Here is a 21,308-nt window from a genome sequence, read left to right on the forward strand (position 1 = left end):
TGAATCTGTTTTTCTTCATAAGGATATGAAGCTATCTATGTCTACAACAACAACAGCCACAACAAAAGTGATAGAATAATGATTTTCTCCAAATATTAAAGTTTATGTTCTTCATACAGAAACCTTATGTCAGAGCTAATAATCCCTGGGGTTTGGTCCTTGGGTCAGATCCCACTCTACAGTGGGAGAATGGAGATCAGAAAATGATCATACAGCAAGGAGGATTTGAAATATAAAAATAAGCAGTGCAGAGACAGCTAAACACCAAAACTCAGGATAACAAAGTCCAGGAAGAGCAGGGCAGAGCTGGTAGGAGAGGGTTCAATGACACGGTGAACAGCCATTATTTGTACATGCCCCTTGATTAAGGCTTATATATCCAGACCATCTCTGTTCTAGAAAAATTCTAATAAAACAGCCCTGAACATAAGACAATCATTTACTTATTTATCTCCTGGAAAACTCATTAGGCCATGTCCAGGGTGTATGATTTCATAAATCAGAAATGGTTTTTGAAATATCACTATGGGCAAGACCTTTCTTTGTCAAGGTGCTGTTTGATTCATGAAATTTATTTATTTTTTTTTTCTATGAGCCAGCCTGTACTTGAGTATTCTCACATTAACTCAAGTTTGGGGAGATCACCAGGCTTTTCTTCTTTCTCATTCAAGTCTGCATCACAGGAAGAGTCTAGTACCTGGACCAACATTGGCTAATCAAATACCATACTATGCTGAGTAGAGGGATCAACAATGTATGTGTGAACAAGAAGATGCTCAATTAAGTGGGCCCTTCAACTCCTGATCTGCCCCCTTCTGCTAATTTATCCAGCCCTTAGCAGCCAAAGAGAAGTGGGAATAGGAAGATGTAAATAGCAATAACTGAGTCCAAAATTTCATTATGCCATTTTCAGGAAAATGGATGAAACTGGGGAATATTGTGTTAAGAGAAATAAGCCAGAGTCAGAAAGTCAAGGGTCATATTTTTTTAATCTCACGTGGAAGTTATAAAAAGGGAAAGAAAAATAAAGGAAGCTCACAAAAATAAAAGGGAGAGCAGTAGGGAAGAGGAAGGAGATGCAGGGAGGGAGGATGGTGGAGAAGGGGAGGTACCGAGGAATAAAATCAATCAAATTATGTCCTGTACATATAGGTACTATGTTACAATGAATCCAAGGATACATATAATTATTGTGTACCAATAAAAAATGCAAAAGACCCCCACATTTTAGAGAATGTCTGTATTTGTCCCAACCTCCACCACCTACTTTTGTTTTGGTGACTGAGAATGCCATTAAGAATACTGATTCTGAGAATAGAAGATCCACTGTAGGATTACTTTTAAAAAATATAAAATATAATATGTTTTCTGGGATGAAATTTCTAAGCAAGAAAGTTTGGAATATTTCCAAAAAATGATGATTTAAACAACAAAGATTTCTTTCTTTCTTTTTTTTTTTTTTTTTTTTTTTGGTAGAATGTCCTTTCTATATACCAGAATGTACATTCAGAACACCTATCCTGGTTAGGTCAGGTTGGCCCATATTCATTGTTGGAGGCTATGTGGGAGCTGAGGATTCTTATCCAAGCCTGTCATTCAAAAGGAGATAATTCTAAAGTGTGTTATGCACCCACATCTATGGCCTGAATAAAGATGTTGCTAAAGCTAGCAGCCTTGATCTGACCAAATGTACTCGGAGAATCACTGCAGTCAGCTTGTTACCAAATACATCTGTTACTTCTGACTCCTCCTTGCTGAGGTTACCTTTTATTACCTGAAATGGCTTCTGGCATCAGTTTTCCCAGGGGAAATTTCCATCAAGTCTGACAATATATATATATATTTTTTATCTCCCTATTTCCCAAGAAGGCTGGGTAGATCTGAAATTTAGAAAATGACTCATTTTCTTTGCAGGTTCTGCTTCACCTGCTGTTGCCACCAGCCCTGGTAGGAACTCACTTTCTGTAGAATCTCATTGCTTTGTGCCTTTTCAGCTTCCTTGGATGTCAGTGCTAATGGCTGGGGGGATCCAAGATTGCCTTTTGCTTGGCTAGAAAGTTCTGAAGAAGGTGATGTTAGTTAAAACATTTCTCAATTTATGCTTCCTTTTCCCTGACTAATTTTGGTCCTTTGTTCTTTGGTGAATGAAATTTGTAGGATGGCTTAAAGCCATACTCTTCCCCACCTTGGCCATGCACAGTTGTGTGCTTTCACTCTGATCATCCTTTCAAGATAGTTACAGACCCATGCAGCTTCTCCCATTACCATTCCTCAAATCCCCACCAGTTATTCAGTCCAATTCATACTACCCCATGAATGCGGCTTAGTCCTGTCCTTTCTGTCCACTCTCATTGGCTCTGCTTAACTTCTTTACAAAAAAAAAAATAATAATAATGACCACAGCTTCATAACCAGTCTCCATGACCCCAGTCTTCTTGAGGTCAACTCACAGTAGCCCTAGCAGTCCGGGAAACTGGTGTTTATACATCTTTATGGATTTAACTTGTCATTGTCTCTGTCTGGAATCATCCATCCACCCCCCGCCTTTTTCTTAGAGAGACAGAGAGAGAGTTTTAAAATATTTATTCTTTAGTTTTCGGCAGACACAACATCTTTATTTGTATGTGGTGCTGAGGATGGAGCCCAGCGCCGTGCGCATGCCACGCGAGCATGCTATTGCTTGAGCCACATCCCCAGCCCAACCCCTTTTTTTTACTTATAGGAAAATTCACAGTTTTCCCTAAAAGGATTAGCCTCAATATCACCTTATTATTATCATGACTTTCTTCCATTTCTGTAAACAAGATTCATAGAAGTAGACTCCTCAATCATTTAAAAATATTTCTATCACAACACGTTGTAATGGGTTTAAGTTTCTAACTTGTATCTTTGTTTGAAGTGTGCTCATGTCCTATGACTCTGTGTTTCTTTAGGCCAGGTACTAGTGCCCCAAATAAACTAAGTTTGCATCAACACAGGTCTTGAAAGAATGAGGATCCCCCATAGCAGACTCTCCACACAGAAAATACTCCAGCCATTGACCTCCCCCCATTCTAAACTTCCATGTCCCTGGTCCCATTGTTTCATGGGCTAGATTCACTAGCCTAAAAAGTCTATTTATACTGTAATAATAATTTTTATTTTAAGAGAGGACATCCTACCTAACCCAGCAGTTTGCTGTTGCTGGGCTGGCTTCAATGAATATTTCATTTGGGGAGATTCTGATTTCACATACATTTGTTGGCACCTTCAGATCTGTGTCGTAGCACATTTTAGGCAACTTTTGATATCTTCACAGGTTTGAATCCCACTGCCTTTGTTTCTCATAGTCCCTTAGGGGATGCATCTGAGGATATGTGAGGCCTTCCAACTTTTCTCCTCTATCTGATCTCTCCACTTCACAGAGACCATACTTGTTTCATGGGATGTCCATGCTTGAGGCTTGCAAGAGATAGGAAAAAAAAAAAAAAAAAACTCCAAGTTTTCCCTACTTTCACACATTCACCATAGGACATTTACCTCTTGTCATCAGGATGCATATGGAGTTTTTCTACAGTGAACAGTTCTCCTACACAATTTGGTGTCTTCTAGTTCAATTCAGTTCAGGTAGAAGACACTTTGTATGTGGAGATAGCATCCCATCCCAGAATTTAAGGGCCAGGTTCCTCAAGACTGCCCCTCTTCTGATGCCAGTTGCAAGTAGTAGGTTTTCAGCTATGCTTCTGACTGACCAGCTGTAAATCAGTGTTCCCATGCCCCCTAATGCAGGTGTGATTAACTTGCCAAAGCAGCTCACAGAACTCAGGGAAACACTAATTTGCATTCACTGGTTTATTATAAAGGGCATTGTGAAGGATACAGATGAAAAGATGCACCGAGTCAGGCATGTGGGAAGGGAGCACAGCTTCCATGTCCTCCAGGCACGCCAACCTCCCTGCACCTCTGCATGTTTAGCTACTGGGAAGCTTTCTGAACACTGTCCTTCTGGATTTTTGTAATGGCTTTATTAAACAGCATAATTGATGAAACCATTGCCATCGATGATCGATTCAACCTTCAGTCTCTCTCACCTCCCCAGAGCTCAGAGGTATGTGGGGAGAGCCAAAAGTTCTAACCCTTTAATCATATGGCTGGTTCCTCTGGCAACCAGCTCTCATCCTGAGGTTATCCAGGAGGCCGCCAAATGTCACCTCATTAGAACAAAAGATGCTCCTATCCATCAGGAAATTCCAAAAGGTTTAGGAACTCTGTCAGATGTTATCAGTCAGAAAATTACACAGTTCTTAAGAGTGTGTGTCAGGAATTAGGGTCAAAGACTAAATATTAGAACAAAAGACTTCATTAGTGTCCATCTCTACAAGATCTCCAAGGATTTTAGGAGCTCTATGTCAGGAACCAGGGAAAGAAGTAAAAAAAAAATATTTCTGAATCAATATTTTCAATATCAGTCACACATATCCACATAATCACTATTCAGCTTTTAAATTAAGTTTAAAGAGATTGAATATTTGTTTCTAAAGTTAAGAACAGGTATGACATTTTCCCCTCTCATTGGGGGACATTCTTTGTTCAAGATGATTAAATTTCTTAGAATTTTTTTTTTTTTTTATGTATCACAAGGTTCCTCTCCCCAGGGGCTGAGATTAGACATGAGCAGACCAATTGCTCACTGTCCCTTGTTGTAGGGCTTGGTAAAATCAATCTGCGTTTTCTGGAGCAGGGCCACGACTGTAGTAAAACAAGTGAGGCACTAGCCCCAGGCACCTGGTTTTGTGGGGTACCCAATAAACTAAGTAGTCAAGATAAGTAATATTTTCAGCATTATTCTAGAAAATCAAAAGTCATGCAAAATCCACTCTGATCAAAATATCAACATTGTAGATAAAACAGGACAACTGTAAATAAGACAGTGCCTCTCTGAGATGTATTGAAACTTAATGCAAAAGGGAAAATCTGTCTTTATTTACAGCATAGCTGTTTTGTTCAACATGGATGAACCTCTCCTTGGTCCTGGCTCTGCTCCAAAGCCCCTGTCTACTAAAGTCTTTACTGCACTTGTTGTATGAGAAAGTTCCACCCCAATGTCTCAATGTCAGATGGTTTTCCTTTCCCTCCCACATTAGTGGCAAAAGGGCTGGCTTTTAAATTTTATGAGATGACACCTTGGACTCTGGATTCAAAGCCCTATTTGAATTGTGGTGTCTTTTAGGTTGTCTTACTCCAAATGCATTTCTTCTCGATGTTTATCGCAATGACACGGGCTTTTTATGGCACTCTGAAGTGCTTCAGAGAAAATGGAGAGCATTTTAATACTGCTGATTTACTCTTTCAGGTCTACAGTAATTTCCTTACTGCCTAATTATAAGGCTTGGTTTAATTTACTCTACACATAATGTTTACTGATGCACATATGGTGCCACATTTCAGGAAACTATACCCAGAACAGGTATTTTTATCATGCTGGAGCATGGAAAATTTTCTTCATATACAGAAAAAAAAAATTGCTAAGAAATTTAAGCATCTCAACAAAGAATGTCCCCCAACCAGAGGGGGAAAAGTCATAGCTATCAAGTTCAGGAAGAAGGACAATCTCTTTAAACTTAACAGCTGAATGGATGGTGATTAAGTGGGTATACGTGTTCAAAGATTTTAAGTTGCCCATATTTTAGTCAGGTTTTTTTTTTTTTTTTTTTTTTTTTTTATTGCTGGGACCAAAGACCTGACAAGAACAACATGGTGGACGAAAAGTTTATTTTGACTCATGGTTTCAGAGGTTCAGTCCATGGTCAGCTGATTCCATAGCTATGAGCAGAAAATCATGGTGGAAGGGTGAGATAGAACAGGAAGCAGAGAGAGCTTCACTCTGTAAAACCCAAAGGCATGCCCCTAGTGACCTACTTTCTCCAGCCGCACCTTATCTGTCTACAGTAACCACACAGTTGATCTGTATCAGTGGATTAATGCACTGATTAAGTTAAGACTCTCATAACCCAATCATAACCCAGTCATTTTACTCTGAACTTTCTTGCAATGCCTCACACATGAGCTTTGGTGGACACCACATGTCCAAATCATAAAACCCCATCCCAAATGAGTAGGAGATGGGGAAAAGGAGGAAGAGGAAGGGAAAACAGTGGTGTCCTCCTAAGCTTCACTCTCAACTATCTTTGAATGAGAAGATATTGATTCACAAATCATGGACTGTTAGAGGAAGAAAACCCAGGGTCTTCCAAGGACAAGAAGTCTTTCTTCAGTCTTTTCTTTCTGGTGCCTCCTCTGTCAGCCTTTTCTTTGGAGATGGTGCTCGTTCCAATTCTCAGCAGTTGGCTCCATTATTGGGTCATTTTAGTTGTTAGAAAATTGAGATAATTGAGGTAAGATCAATAATCTTGTAATTTTCAAGCACTGGTGTTAGTTTTGTGCTGCAAAAACTGAATTCTTTTCCAAAGTTGAAGGTTCAGACAAAGTTTCAGTGAAGAACTCTATCTGTAGATCCAAAGAACTTCAAATAGTGACTGTTATTACACATGAAGTCATAGCTTCTCATTGAGTTCTCTTCCATAGCCTTGAGTGTTAAGATTGGTCAGGTTCAGTGTCTGAGCAGTGATGCTCTCTTGTCATTGAAACGACTGAAATAATCATTTCTTTTCCCATGTGATCCATTTCTCCCACTTGCATGTGGTTATTTGTGAAGATCAGAAAAGCAAACCTGTCCACACAAATTGTTTGACACTTGTTTAGTGTCCATTATTATCAATGACCCCTATAACAATTCTTCAGAGTAGTATCTTTAACAAGTAGTATTATTAACAAAGAGTTTTTTTTTTTTCTTAAAGAGAGTCAAGTATTGAAGTTCCAATAGTAGATCAAATTTCTTACCAATGCAAAGCTCCTAAGTTAGGGAACCCAAGTGGCCTGACTCTGAAGCCTGTCCTTATAATGACAGTAAGTCTTTGAAGTTAGTACACTCTTGTCTTAGTTTATAACTTTTATTCAAATTCCCTTAATGGGAAGAGTATAAGGTAAATATCATTATTAATGGGCTCTGGGTTTCTCTATAATAATCATTATAATAAGCTTCATGTTTAATATAATCATCATTATTTTCTTCCTTAAGCCATCCATATCTGTGTCCAGGCCCATTCAACAAACTGTACTATGAATGCAATTTTGATAATTATTTTTCTAATTAATCATAGGAGGGAAATGTAAGGGACTTTTATCTTAGCTGGGGGATATCTGATTAAATGCACATCAGGATACCAGCAGACTTGCCTGGTATATTTAGTAAAAAATGGTTGAACACATTGTGCCAAGCATTCCAGGATGAAAGGAGAACCTTTCCTGAGGAATTTGGGGATCAGGGGAAAATTTTCTCCTTCTCATCCAACCATAAGAGCATGTCAGAAGTTTGGATGATCAACTGATCCCCTACCCCATCCTCTCTTGTTCCATAGTTGCTTAGTTTTTTATGAGTGCATCAATCCTGCTTAATGTTAAGGGCAGGATTTCTATATTTTTATTTGATTCTTTCAATTTCAAAGAGGATAAGGCTGCCTTAAATAGCTACAATCTGAATTGCAACCGTATAAAGGGCTACAAAGCACCTTTTGGCAAGGCAAGCTGGGAGGTCTGAGACCAGAAAAAGGGAAGAGGGAGGATGCAGAGTTGCAAAAGCAGGAAGAAGTCAGTAATAATGAACCATGCCTGACTGAGCAGATCCCTCAGACCCTCCTTTTAAATCCACAGGCTTAGATCAATGTGGCCTTAGGCTGTATTTATAGATGCCCAAATAACTAGCTGAAAGGGGATAACTTGTGGCTGACCAACTAGTCATTGTGTCTGTGTATTACCATAGCAATCAGCTTGCCTGCTGCTCTTTGGGTGCATTTTCTGTGTGTTTGGGGAGTGTGCACACGCCCTCAGTAGTGCTGCTTACTTATGGGGAAATATCAGAATTTGCGGTTTAGCCTAAGTCAGAGCTCCTATAGCAAACAAGTTAGGCAACGTAACCAGAAACCTTCCTAATCCAACAATTTTTTTTAAGGAAAAGTTAACAGCTTTACTTTACAATTCTTTGCCTTTTCTTTCTTTGCCTCAAAACTTCTGCTGGAGAAGGAATTGCTTAGGGACCACGGGAATAACCTATGTGTTCTAGCAGAGTGAGAGGAAAAGAAATAGCAAATGTCAACTTGGTCAAATAAGACCAAACCGACCACTTTGGGGGCTCTTAGACTCTCTTTGGTTCTTTTCATAAACAGGTAGTTGCTGGCACAGCAGATGCTTAGTTGTAAGTAAGCAGTGGGTGACTGGAGCTTGAAATAGCTTGGGACTTGCAGTAGCAACTGACGGACAGAGTGAGAGGGATATATCCACTGATGAAAGTGTCTAGACCAGGCATTGGCAAACTGTTAGTGTTTTGTCAATTCTAGTCCTCTGTCTACTCATGTGAAGTTCTACTGACTGCATTTGTTCTACCTCTGCAGAATTGAGTAGTAGTGGCACAGACCAACTGGCCCAAGAAGGCCAAATATAACTACAGAGCTCTTTATAGGAAAAGTCTGCCAATTTCTGCTCTGGGAGTAAATCTAACTTGAGATAAAACAAATAGTGGTCTAGGAGCCCACAGTCCTAAAAAGCTAAAGGACCTTGAATCTGATTCTGTCTCCTGCCTCTCCCTTAAATAGCGGCATAACGATCATTTTATAGGATTTCTGTAACTCAGGAATCTGGAGCCATGATTGGGCTTCTATCTGAAATAAAGGCCCTCCAGGGAAAAATACAGCAGCTGTTGGAAATGCAACACTGTGCAATAGTTAAAGAAAGGAAGTGAAAAAGTGTAGCATGCCACCAGCAGAACTCTGGAGAGAAAAGTAGCTTAGAGGCACACAGTTATACATAATTGGAGTAAAGCAGGAGAGGGTGGTGAATGGTTCTCTGTTTCAGAAAGCATGATAGGCTTTTTAATAATTACAAACAGCCAGAAGCTTCAGAGGTACATTTAACAGTGACACTTGTACCAAGGAGCAAGCACCCATTCATTCCCTTACCCAACAGTGTCTTAGTCCAAGTTACCCATCCTGCTCAAGTGAACCAAGTTATCACTCATCTGACACCTGCAGTGAACCTTGCAAGTTTGGACTGAGTTCCAGGGATCCTTATATTTATAATGAGGATTCTTCTAAGCCCCAAAGGACATGTGTTGTAACATGAACTGGCAGGATTTATGGACCTATGGGGCCAGATGACTATTTAGTGCAAAGTCTACCAGACTTTCTCAGGTGTATAGGATTGACCCCATCAGAAAGAAATAATGGTTTTAGAGGGTTCTTCTCTGCATCTTGCTTCAAACTCATTACCTGCACACTTTTTTAGACTGCTATGAAATCCACCCCTCCAGTGATTATCTTTCTCAATTGCCAATGCAATTGTGGGAGGATTAAGTCACTTTTTGAATAGCATATTACAAGATTCCTAAGGGGTCTTGCTGGAAGTGAATTTATGTCATGACTGACTCAGGTAACTTTTGACTCTGCCACTGGAGTCAAGCAGCTGTGCCTACTGAATACCATTTAATCAAAGGCAGGAATTAGATTCTCAGACTGAAACATACAGGCATCTGTTCTTAGATCCCCTTTGTGGTAAGCAATGCTGGGAAGAGGTTGGAGGACTGGATGTGGGAGTGAAGAGTGGAAAGAAAGGTGATCTTTGTATTGTTAGTATTTGTGAACTTGAACCACCAGGTCCAAAAAGACAGAGACCTCAAATAAAATAGCACTCTTCTTAGAGCCAGCAGGTCTGACTATGGCATTTACTATATTTAACCAGTGGATCCCCCGCTTCTTCATCTAATCAGCACAGAGAATGATGCTTTTCTTGCAAACTGCACTCTTCACCCCCACCGTGACATGTAAGGAAGGTCAAATGAAATAATGTCTAGGAAAGATCTTTATAAGCCATAAAAATGGAGCATGCATAGGATTATTATTACAGGAAACAAATACCCAGGCACGGAGTAGACCTTCCAAATATGCAGAATTCCAATCATGCTTTTTGGTTTGAATCAAGGAACCTGAGCAAAGCAGTTATCATAAAATATATTTTCCCCTTTCATCTGTGCCATCTAAAATTCCACCCTTGTGGAATTATTGTATTCTAAACTAACTTAGGAATCAGGCAATCAAAAGAAAGTCTGCCCTGATAGAAGGGTGGAGAAATCCTGAGAGAATTTTACATGAGGAAAATCTTAAGCAATATGATGTGAAGAAAATGCAAACATTTGGATTTCTTTACAGTGTTCCTTAAACCAACTTCCAATATATTTATCCGAAGGAATTCACACTTGCCTCTAGGTTATTTATGAGTCATTTATGAGGCCAGTCAAGCATGTGTGAGGTCAAGTTGATCACTGTAGCTTTGTTAGTAATTGGGAATTGAGACACTGGAGGAGTTTTGGGCAGTAAGTGAGAATAGATGGCTTATCTCATTTTCCTCTATATTCCTGGTCAAACACAGTGCTTAGTACACCAAGAGCTCTTCAAATGCTAGTAAAAGAAATAAATGAATGAACACCAATCTCTATGTAGAGTGGAATAAGGAGATGAAGTGTATTTCCTCTCTGAGGACTTCTTATTTCTCTTATAATAAGATTTATGCCTCTTTAGAACTAATTGCATTAGTATTACACGATAATATATTTTTGTGCATTTGCTCTCATTTCTTTTCTTTGGCAAAAAAACTTAAGCATTCTTAATAAAAGTGTGACATTTGTGTAGATTTTTCTCTATGGATCCATTCTCCCCACCCTTGAGATCAGAAAAGAAATTTCAAAATGCACAGTTGAAGGCAAATAATTAAGGGACCTTTTTCAGTCTTTCAAGCATGAATGTCTATCCATTAAAAAGAATTGCAGAGGTGTTTTTCATTGGGTAGATTAAAATAAAACACACAGTCTTCAAAGTCTCATGCAAGTTTAAGCTTAGCTATTCTAGTTGGCTGGGGAGAGCCATTTTTTCTTGTCTTTTGCAGGGAACTGTTTCATATTCATCAAACAGTGTAGGTTTTTTAGACTTTCTACAAGAACGCTTTTGCAATATCTATTTGAATGTAGCTTGAGATACATCATACACTGCTCATGTCTCACCCCAAAGGAAACTTTTGGTCATTTTTGAGAATCTTTATTTTTCTTCTCGAGCTTGTGAGTAAAATCGTCATCTCTGCTCTCATTATTCTGCCCTCCTATGAAATAAGGAAGTGGATTGTTCGAATAGGTATGATCCATGGATTGCATTCTTTTTGGTTTGCTGAAGAAAATGCAATTATTTACATTGATGAATAGCCCTAATTGGGTAAAATAGACTGGTAGTGCTGAGCTAATACTGTTAAATGTCTTGTCTTATGCAATTAATATTCCCTTGTCACACATACATTTAAAGAGTTGGAAGAGAGCCTTGTGTTCTTGACTCCTGTCAGACTTAACGAACGATTTTGTCAAGTCATTCCTTTCTGCCCTCGTTGATTGATAGCTAAATTTTGGTCCTCTAGCTTATGTAAAAAGTGTTAACTATGCCTTTCAGCTTGTAGGCAAGGACATTTAAACCATTCTAATGGTCAATTTACAGAGGAATTACATTGCTTGTTTACTGGAGGGGTCAAAAAATGTGCCCCTATTCATCAGGAACACAAATCACAGGGCCCATGAGCTAATGAAGGCAGTATTTATGAATCCCTGCACTTTCTGGATGACACTAAGTTCAAGGTGTCCCTAGTCCTGGCTATTGAGGACTCCAGCTATCGCTTTTGGATATATACTTGTGCTTATGGACTAAGTAACAAATATTTAGGATGAATGTGCCTTTATCCAAATTTTCATAAGAAGAAGAATAAAAACTAGACTGCTGGATTGTCCCAGTATACTAACCTGCATCTGCAGCTCTCTGTAGTTAGGCAAAACCCTGCTCACCTCTGCCACCATCTGGCTAATGGATCCCCATACATATTGTAATTATCATATCAAATCTTGGAAAGAGGATCCCAATCTGGGAGGGGACTCATGTCCCTTGGATTTAACCTAGGCAGAATCCTAAGAAACACACTTTCTTATGCTTCCCATTCCTTCAAATTATTAAATTCAAATTCCTTAAAATTATTAAAACACTTTGAGTTATAAGATGATTACATAAGAACAAGTACAAATGACCTTAGATATCCATGAGGTTGTTTCCAAGACCCACCCCTAACTGTGGATACCAAAATCTGCAGATGCTCAATTCTCTTATAAACTGGCTTATTAGATTATCTACTCACATCAGATTATCTACCCACATCCTCCCTTTCCGCTTTAAATAATCTCTAGATTATTTATAATATCCGTGACAATGTAAATGCTATATAAATAGTTGTTACCTACTTAGGGAATAATGATTTTTAAAAGTCTGTATGTGTTCTGTACAGATGCAATTTTGTGAACTAATTCATTAATTAATTTGCTGTGATACTGGAAATGAAACCAAGAGGTGCTCTATTACTGAGCACTATCCCCCGTCCTTTCCATTTTATTTTGAGACAGGATCTCCCAAACTTGCTGAGACTGGCCTTTAACTTGCAATCCTCCTGACTCAGGCTCCTGGAGTAACTGGGTTTACAGGTGTTTACTACCACCCTTGGTTCTGGCGCACTTTTTTTTTTCAAAAAATATTTTTTACTCCGAGGTTTGTTGACTCCTTAGATGCAGAACCTGTGAATGCAGAGGGCCATTTATATAATTTATCAAGGCATTTTCATAATAAACATGTCTTAAACTGTGAGTCCCCTTTTCTTTTCCAGACTAGAAGTCCCCTGCACACACTGAGTTTCATGGTGTGGGTTCATTAGGACCCATTCTGTCCCTGATGGGATCTCTGTTCCACCTTGTGGTGTCCTTCTGCCACTGGGTCTGTTCCTCCATCCGCTTTCCCGGGAGTTCTCCTCTTTTTGGTGTTACTATCTCAGGGCCTGGTAGAAAGGAAGCTTCCAGAATCCTCTATGCACGTCACTTATCATCGAGGAATTGCATTTGTTCCTGGAACTTTCTCCACCACCATCATACAAAACACTGATTTTTGGTCAATAATGTATGCTAAGGTGGCACAGAGCAGTGCGTTTATGAACACTGTAGAGCATGAGCTCTGGGCCCAGAGGTCCTCGGTTCAAATCCTGCCCCTGTCACTTACTGTGTGAATATCTGCTTCAGTCTGTTGCTTCCATCCCTCTTCCCCACCATGAAATGGAGAAAAATAGTAGCCGGCTCTTCTGAGAGAAATAAAAAAGTTATTCCAAGTGTTTAGAACAGCGACACAATAATATGTGTTCAATGAAGACTGTTAACACGAAATATCAGTTTTCCCCAATCCTTTTCTTTCCTGTCCTCACCACCTTTCTTTCCTCCATGCCCACTGCTGCAGTTGGCTTCTGCCTTCTTCATATGTCTCCCAAACCACCGGTCTCTCCTTTGCTTCCCTTTATTGCACTCAGCAATTACAGACTCCAATTTCTGCTTGCATTTTTACCAGCACCAAATCAAGCTGCTTCACTTGCTGGATTGAGGCCATCTGGAGCTCCTCGATGATCCCAGCCCTCCCCTGGACCCCAAGGCAACCTTTCATTGCCTCTTCTCATGAAAGCAGTCGCCCTTGCCTATCATGTAGGGAAAAGAGGACATTGACACAGACCTGTGTGTGCTGGGGCAGAAAATGAAATCGACAGAAGGAGCTAAGCACCTGCTACTGTCCTTCAGGATGAGTCTCCACAAGCCCTTCCCTGTCCTAATCCCTGTGATGTCTGTTGGAACAATTTTTAAGTTAAATGTGTTTTGAATCTACAAAAAAATAGAAATTACAACTGTAAAATTATAAAATTACTTTTTTTTTTTGGCACCAGGCATTGAACCCAGGGAGACATATCCCTAATTCTTTTATACTTTTATTATGAGATAGAGTCTACTATGTTGCATAGGTCCTCGCTAAGCTGCTGAGGCTGGCTTTAAACCTGCAATCCTCCTACCTCTTCCTCCCAAGTCATTGGGGATTGCAGGCGTGAGCCACTACATTCAGCCAACTGTGATATTTTAAACTATGGCTCATGGCTTCATTTATAATGAATCATGTGAAGCAGACTACTCTGGTGCTTTAAGCAATAAAACAGAATTGAAATGATACCAAACTAGTTAATGATTTGATCAGAAAGTTCTTTTCAAGATATGTCTCCCACCTCCCCAAGAAAATGATTCAGTGACTACAAGAACATATATATATATATTCATATTCAGTCATCTGTTGTCACAGTCCTGTATTGTAGTAGCCTCTCAGGGGCAAACAAGAGCATTTGTTGCTCAATATTTTGGGGTGGTCCCTTTGGCTCAGCCCACTCATGTGTCTGGTCTCCATTGCTCTTCTCTGATCTAGAATCAGGTCTTTTCAACATATCTGTCCCCCTTCTCCTAGGTCAATCAGTCTAGCTTGAGCATGTCCTTCTCATGAGGATAGTGAGAATGAGACCCAGAAATCCCAATGGGAAAGGGGCCTTGAAAACCTCTGCATACATCATGGGGCCGGTGCTCATTAGACCTAGGCCTGCCACGTGGTCAAGCCCAGTGTTAGAGAGGGCAGGCACTGCAGAGTTACTTGGAGAAGACATGTGTGGGTTCATTAATGCAACAAAATCACTGCCATCATCTAAGTTTGCCTCAGTGTTTCTTATTTTATTAGAGAAACATGTCCCGGACATTTATTCTTTCTTAGCACTCCTAGAGAAAAAATTTAAAGGGCAGAGGGGCTGCTGATCTGGTTAAACTCAACCATCAAGTGTTTGCACATAGGTGTTGCTAATGATGACAGTTGGACTTTAATTGATCCAGAAGAGCCTGAATTTGGTGGGGAATGTTTGGTATAGGTGGAGAAAAACGTAAGACTTGATAAGCTAGTCATTTTCTTTTTTTAAAAGATGTAATTGGTTCCATTAAGGAAAGATGCTTCTGTATCCCAATTAAAATGATTTTGCTTTACGGATGATAGTTGGTACCATCAAGATAATGACCAAAGAATTTTGTGTTCCTCTTAAAAAGAAAAGAAAAAATAAAGCAAAACTGGTGATTATTCTGTAAATGCTCTTCCTCGGGCTTCCCAGATGTGCCCCATCCACCTGCCCCCTCTTCAGCCTCTACAGTGAATAGTGCCTTCATTGTCAGTGGATTATGTGCACTGGGGGCACCTTAGCTTATTAAAGTGGCTTTAGGTGGATTACTGCATTGACTGATTACCCTAATTGACCTTCAGACTGGCTAAAATTTGCTTGACTTAATGAGGCTCAATTCCTGTCAGACCCCCTAGGCGGAATGGCTGCTGGCCCAGTCACTTTGTTGCTTTGATTTTTCATTTTTAATAATAATTATACCATAAAGCTTAGGGAAATATGGTTAAAATATGTCAGTAATCATGAAAGGCCTGGAGCAGCTATACTCATGGAAAAGATTTAAGGCTTCAGATTTTTGTGCCAGTTTGAAATCACCCCAAATGTGACCTTGTTGGGTGTATTTTATATCATAGTAGTGAGAAAGTTAACTTTATTATTTTTAACAGGATTTTTTTCTAAGCATCAAGTGACAGGGTAGATGTTAAAACGGTCAAACCTTTGTTAAATATCATTAGCCCAGTCTAGAATTGTGTATTCACTTTCACTTCCGAAAGTTAAGATGGTACTAGATTTCTTAGATACATAGCCAGTTCTGCCTAAAGATTGGCATGCAGAAAGCTTCCACCACAGGAAGGTTCAGCAAAGAAAGACAGCTTTCATCCTTCAGGAGAAGTAGGGTTGATTAGTACTAGCTGCCTGGAGCACTGTGCTGAGAAGGATTATGAAGTAGTATTTGAGCTCAGCATAAAAGAATGCTGTAATTGATTAATCATATCTAGTGTGGCATAGAAAGGAAAAATTGTAGCATGCTTGACATTCCTGTCCTTGTTCCTAGTTTCTGATCTTGTTCCTTATGAAGAATCCCTCACCAATTTAGTAATGTTTTAAAATTTATTTTATTTTGGTACTGGGGGATTGAACCCAGGGGCACTTTACCACTGAGCTACATCCCTGGTCCTTTTTTTAATTTTCACTCTGGATCTTGCTAAGTTGCCAAGAGTCTCACAAAGTTGCATCCTCCTGCTTTCGCTTCACAAGTGGCTGGGATTATAGGCATGTGCCACTACTTCCAGATAGGTTTTTTTTTTTTTTTTTTAAATATTCCTTTTTAACTTTTTCCACCTTCCAATCCATGCTTGAATCATTGAATTAGTGATCTGCTAGACTACTGGGTTTGTTCTTGTTGTTTTCTTGACAGAATCTCACTGTGGTTAAAATACCCAGGTTATCCTCACACTTGTGATCCTCGTGCTTCAACCTCCTGAGTAGCTGGGGCTACAGGTGTGTGCTGCAATGCTCATCTAAATGTATTCTTTATTTATGGTTTGCTTGTTTTGCTGTTAGTATCTAAATACCTTATATGCATTTGGGGAAATTCCTCATTTCATGAGTCTTTGTATAAGAAGATAAAATGGGCAGAATATTTGCTTTCACAAAATGTTTTTCTCCCAGTACCTCCTTCCTACACCTTTGCTACTTGCTGTAAACATGTGACCCAAGTCTGTCTCAATATTTCATCTGCCTAAGACTTTGAATCAGGAGTTGTTGACTCAAAGAAACAGGGTGTCTTACAATTTTAGAATTCTGTTGATTATGTGAAGAACTAAAGGGACCATTTTTTTCTGCTTCTATTAGCCAAAATTTATTTCTACTGCATGAGACTGTGAACTTGATAGGTAGAATAGGGCTTCTAAGGAAGTGTTCCTCAAACTTTGTTGAGCGGAGGAATCAACTAGGTATCTTATTTGGGTGGGATCTTGGGTTAGCATTTTAATGATCTCCCAGGAAATAGCCGTGAGGCTAACCTGTGACCTACACTTTAAATAGAAAGGATCTAGAGGAAAGAAAGGCAGGTTGAAAGGCAGAATTGGCAGGGAAAGGAACCCAACCAACCACCACCAACAGCAAAACTCTGTTTCAGGGCATTCTAGTTAAAATCAGGTAAGCCAAGTCCTATAATAAAACCAACATGTTCAAAGGCTCTGACAAAATAAAAATTGCATTTCTTATTCATGTAACAATTCTGGGCAGTAACAGGATATTGGGTAGTTCTCCTTCATGCATTCTGGAGCCCAGGTTGATTGTGGGCAGATCTCAAGTCACCTTGGGGGCCATCTGCATTCCACCCAGACAGAAATGGGAAAGAATAAGGAGACATATACATGAGCCATGTTTACTTAAAAAATTATTAGAAAATAAAACATATAGAAAATCCAAACCCAATAATGTATAGCTTATTGAATTAGTATTATACAAATGTTCTTGTAATCCAAGAAATAGAATTCTGCCAACTTCTCTAGAAGCTCTCTCTACCATCAAACACAGACACAGCCCCTATGTCCCTCAAAAAGTAAAGAATCCTGGTTTTTAGAATAATCACTTTATTATATTTCTTTGTTTTTCTCATCCAAATACATATCTTTAGATGATACAATTTAACCTGCATTGTGGGATATGTCTCTTAGTCTCTCAGAATCTCTTGTATGCCCTTCCATTCCTTTCTTTGGCTAATGATCCATATGCCATGGAGCCTAGGTTGTTTGCAAGTTTTCTGATTTGGGTTTTTCTGATTGGATGTGCAATTCTGTATGCTATTCTGTCCTCTGTATTTTCTGCATATCGCCAAAAGCATCCAGGTTTCAAATTTCATCCCTTTGACAAGACCATATTGGGGATTGTGCCATTTTTGTAGAAGGCATATTCTGATCATCCCATTTTTTGTGAAGTTTTCAACCACTAATATCCATTGCCTAGATTTATTATTTCATTGGGGATTGCAAAATCGTGATTTTCTAATTTTATCTTCTTTTTTCACATATTGGAAAGAATAAGTTCATAAACAAATCTTTTCCTCATTATCCAAAATTCCCATGTAGACAGGAAAGGCAGGACATGTTCTTGATGCTTTCAAGATAAATGACATGGATTTTTGTCACTTGTCATCTTCTGAAGGTGACCAATTAATTTTTCTCTCTTTTTCTTCTTTAGTCATTATAAACTCATGAATTAAATCATATTTGGTGAGTTTTAATCCACTGAAAATTTAACCTTTTGTGAAGCTCCTCTTTGGCTTGTGCAAGTCCCTTGGTTGTTTTAACAAGACCCTAGAATTCTGATAGCTCTTTGCTATTTGATATGACAAGCTAGTTCAGGGTTTCTAGTGTATTCCCAGCCTCCGAGTACCTGGAATCAGCCATTTCTCCAGGAAGCTCTGGTCTCAGTGTGTAAAATTGTACTTTGAAATGTTCATCACTACAAGGCTGGCCACTGTTGGCAGGCTGTTTCATTGGACAAAACTGAGAAAGAGTCTGCAAGTGTTTTCAATTTTAAAATCCCATGTATTCAAATGTTGGCAAGATGTGGAGAGAAAGAAAGCCTTCAACACTCTTGGTGGGAATGTAAATTGGTAGAGTCATTATAGAACACAATATGGAGGTTCCTCAAAAAATTAAGAATAGAACTACTATTTAATTCAGCAATCCCACTTCTAGGTATATATCTGGAAGAAATTAAATCAGTATCTTAGATATCTTCACTCCCTGGTTCACTGCAGCATATTCTTTTATATTCTATTCTCTTTCTCCTCCCATTTTTATAGTGTTGTAATGTCTTAATTACATCATCATAGTGTACAGACATTCCATACTGAACTCTTGAATTTAGCCATTATTTATTCTTAGTTCTTTAAATAAGTATATATCTAATGCTTACTGCCAATTCTTGTGTTGAAATTTTTTCTAGTTATTTTGAATCTTAAAATTTATTCTCTAATGCATTCCCTCAGAAAGGCTCATGGGAACGATAACATCCTCTGGGTTCTTGCATGTTATTATTTTTTTTCTGTGCCTTATGTCCTTTAAAGGCAGTTTTGCCAGCTATAAAATTCTTAGCTCTCATTTTCTTTCCTTGAGTATCTTAAATACAGTACTCTATTTGCTTTTGACATAAAGCAATTGCTGGGCCAAAAAATATGATGTTATTTAATTCTCCTTTATAAAACATAGTCTCTATTCACTAAACTTCATAAGGATTATTCTGCCCCCTCCCCATTTTCTTTAGAATCCAGTAGCGTTATGGGAATATATCTTGGTTGATAGTTATGAGTCATTCTTCTTGAGTACATATGTTATTTCAGAATGTAATATTTTCACTGTGCGTAGTGGCACATGCCTGTAATAGCAGCAACTCGAAAGCTGATGCAGGAGGATCACAAGTTTGAGGTCAGCCTGAACAATTTAGTGAGACCCTTTCTCAAAATAAAAAGGATCCATGGTAAAATATACCTAGGTTCAATTCCCAAGAAAAAAAAAAGAATGTAATATTTAAATGTTTTTAAATTTAAAAGATATCATTTTATTTGAGAAATAATTATTTCATGTCTTTCAAGTATAATGTAATTTTATAGAAGTGCAATATATTTGAAGTGATTAAATCAAGCTAATTATTATCTCCACTATCTTACATACTGAGTTTTTCTGTTTCTATGGTGAGAATATTGAAAATCTACTATTTTTGCAGTTTTGTAGTATATGACACATTATTAAAATGTGGTTTTCAATGTATACATGTGCTCAGGAAAGTTTTCATTGGTTGTAATTGTTAGTTTGTTCTGATTTTTTGTTTTTATTTTCTTCTTCAGGGACCCCTGATAGCCATATATTGAATTTTCTTTGCCTGTCTTTAAGATTTGTCAACCTTTCTGTTCTTTGTTTGTTTGTTTTTCATTTCTTTTGGATTTATTTATATTTTCTCCTTTATTTATGTTAAGCCAATTGTGGCTGTTTATTTGTTTTTGTTCAATCTTTTTAAAAATGATTATTCATTCATTCATAATTCTTCCTTGAGTTTTAAGACCTATTCTCAGTGTTTCTTTCTGTAGTTTATGTTGTTCATTTGTACATCTTTTCATTACAGTTCTTTAATTAAAAGGTCATTCTAGATAATTTAGTGAGACCCTTTCTTAAAATAAAAAGGGCTGGGGATATGGCTCCATGGTAAAACATACCTGGGTCCAATTCTTTAATTAATTTGAATAGTTACAGTTTTTAGTCTATTTTATAGGCATTTTAATAGATTATTCCCTTTTATAGGTATGCTTTCAACATGTATAGGGAAATGATATTTCTTATTCTCATTTTTCTTATAACTTTGTATGAAATTTAACCTTGGTTTTTAATTTGCTTACATTTGTAAGCAAAATCTTTTTGAAAGTTTAAGATGTACTAAGCTTGATGTACTTGCTGTTCTAGCATCACAGAGCTCTCACTTCCATTATTTTTGTATGGAGAGTAAAAAATAAGGTGGCTTGATTGGGGAGATAACTTGGCTGTGCTCATACCCCCACTTGATAAATTTTTTTTCTCTGTTTTCTCTGCCAAGTTCGTTTCATATAATATATTATATAAAATTATATATATAGCTGTTGATGGACCTTTATTTTATTCACTTATTTATATACAATGCTGAGACTTGAACCCAGTGTCTCATATATGCTAGGCAAGCGCTCTACCACGGAGCCACTGAGCCACAACTCCAATCCCCAAGTTCATTTCTGATTCCACTTCCAATATGAGTCCTGCCCCAGAAGACAGCCAGGGCAGCTTAGTTTCAATTGTTTGGGTCCCTGTCTCTTTCAGGACTTCTTACTGTAGGTTGTCCCTTGTCACCCTATGATTGTAGGTAGGCAAGTTTTCTAACTTGCCTAAGTACCAGCTTGTTTATTTGACAAACTGCTTAAGAATATTCCCTATCTCATAGTGTTAGTGTAGGAATCAATGATATAATCTGTAGTGCTCTTAACTGAGTGTTTGCCATAGCACATATACCCTAAAAAAATATGAGCTCACCAATAACAAACATTATTCCCAGGCAGTAGTGTAATACATTTTGCCAAAGGAGTAACTATGTAAGATTAACTCTACATAGGCTTTATTATATTTTATATGATGAATTGTCACATTTAGTTCAGAGTTAAACTAAACCATCTTATGCACAAATATATCTATGCCTGATGATAATTAATATAAAAGGAATTTAAGTTTATTAATAGTTCTCCTTCTGTCCAATAACAAACATATATATATATATATATATATATATATATATATATATATATATATATATCTCCTTATCAAAGATTT

General features: G+C 38.2%; 1 protein-coding gene across 4 annotated transcripts in view; it reads left to right on the forward strand.

Moving 5' to 3' along the window:
- Positions 1-21,308, forward strand: part of Ctnna2 (catenin alpha 2) — a 983,267-nt gene that overhangs the window by 731,375 nt on the left and 230,584 nt on the right. The window lies entirely within an intron of this gene.

This window comes from Marmota flaviventris, chromosome 14 (assembly GCF_047511675.1).
Source record: "Marmota flaviventris isolate mMarFla1 chromosome 14, mMarFla1.hap1, whole genome shotgun sequence".
Classification (NCBI taxonomy): Eukaryota; Metazoa; Chordata; class Mammalia; order Rodentia; family Sciuridae; genus Marmota; species Marmota flaviventris.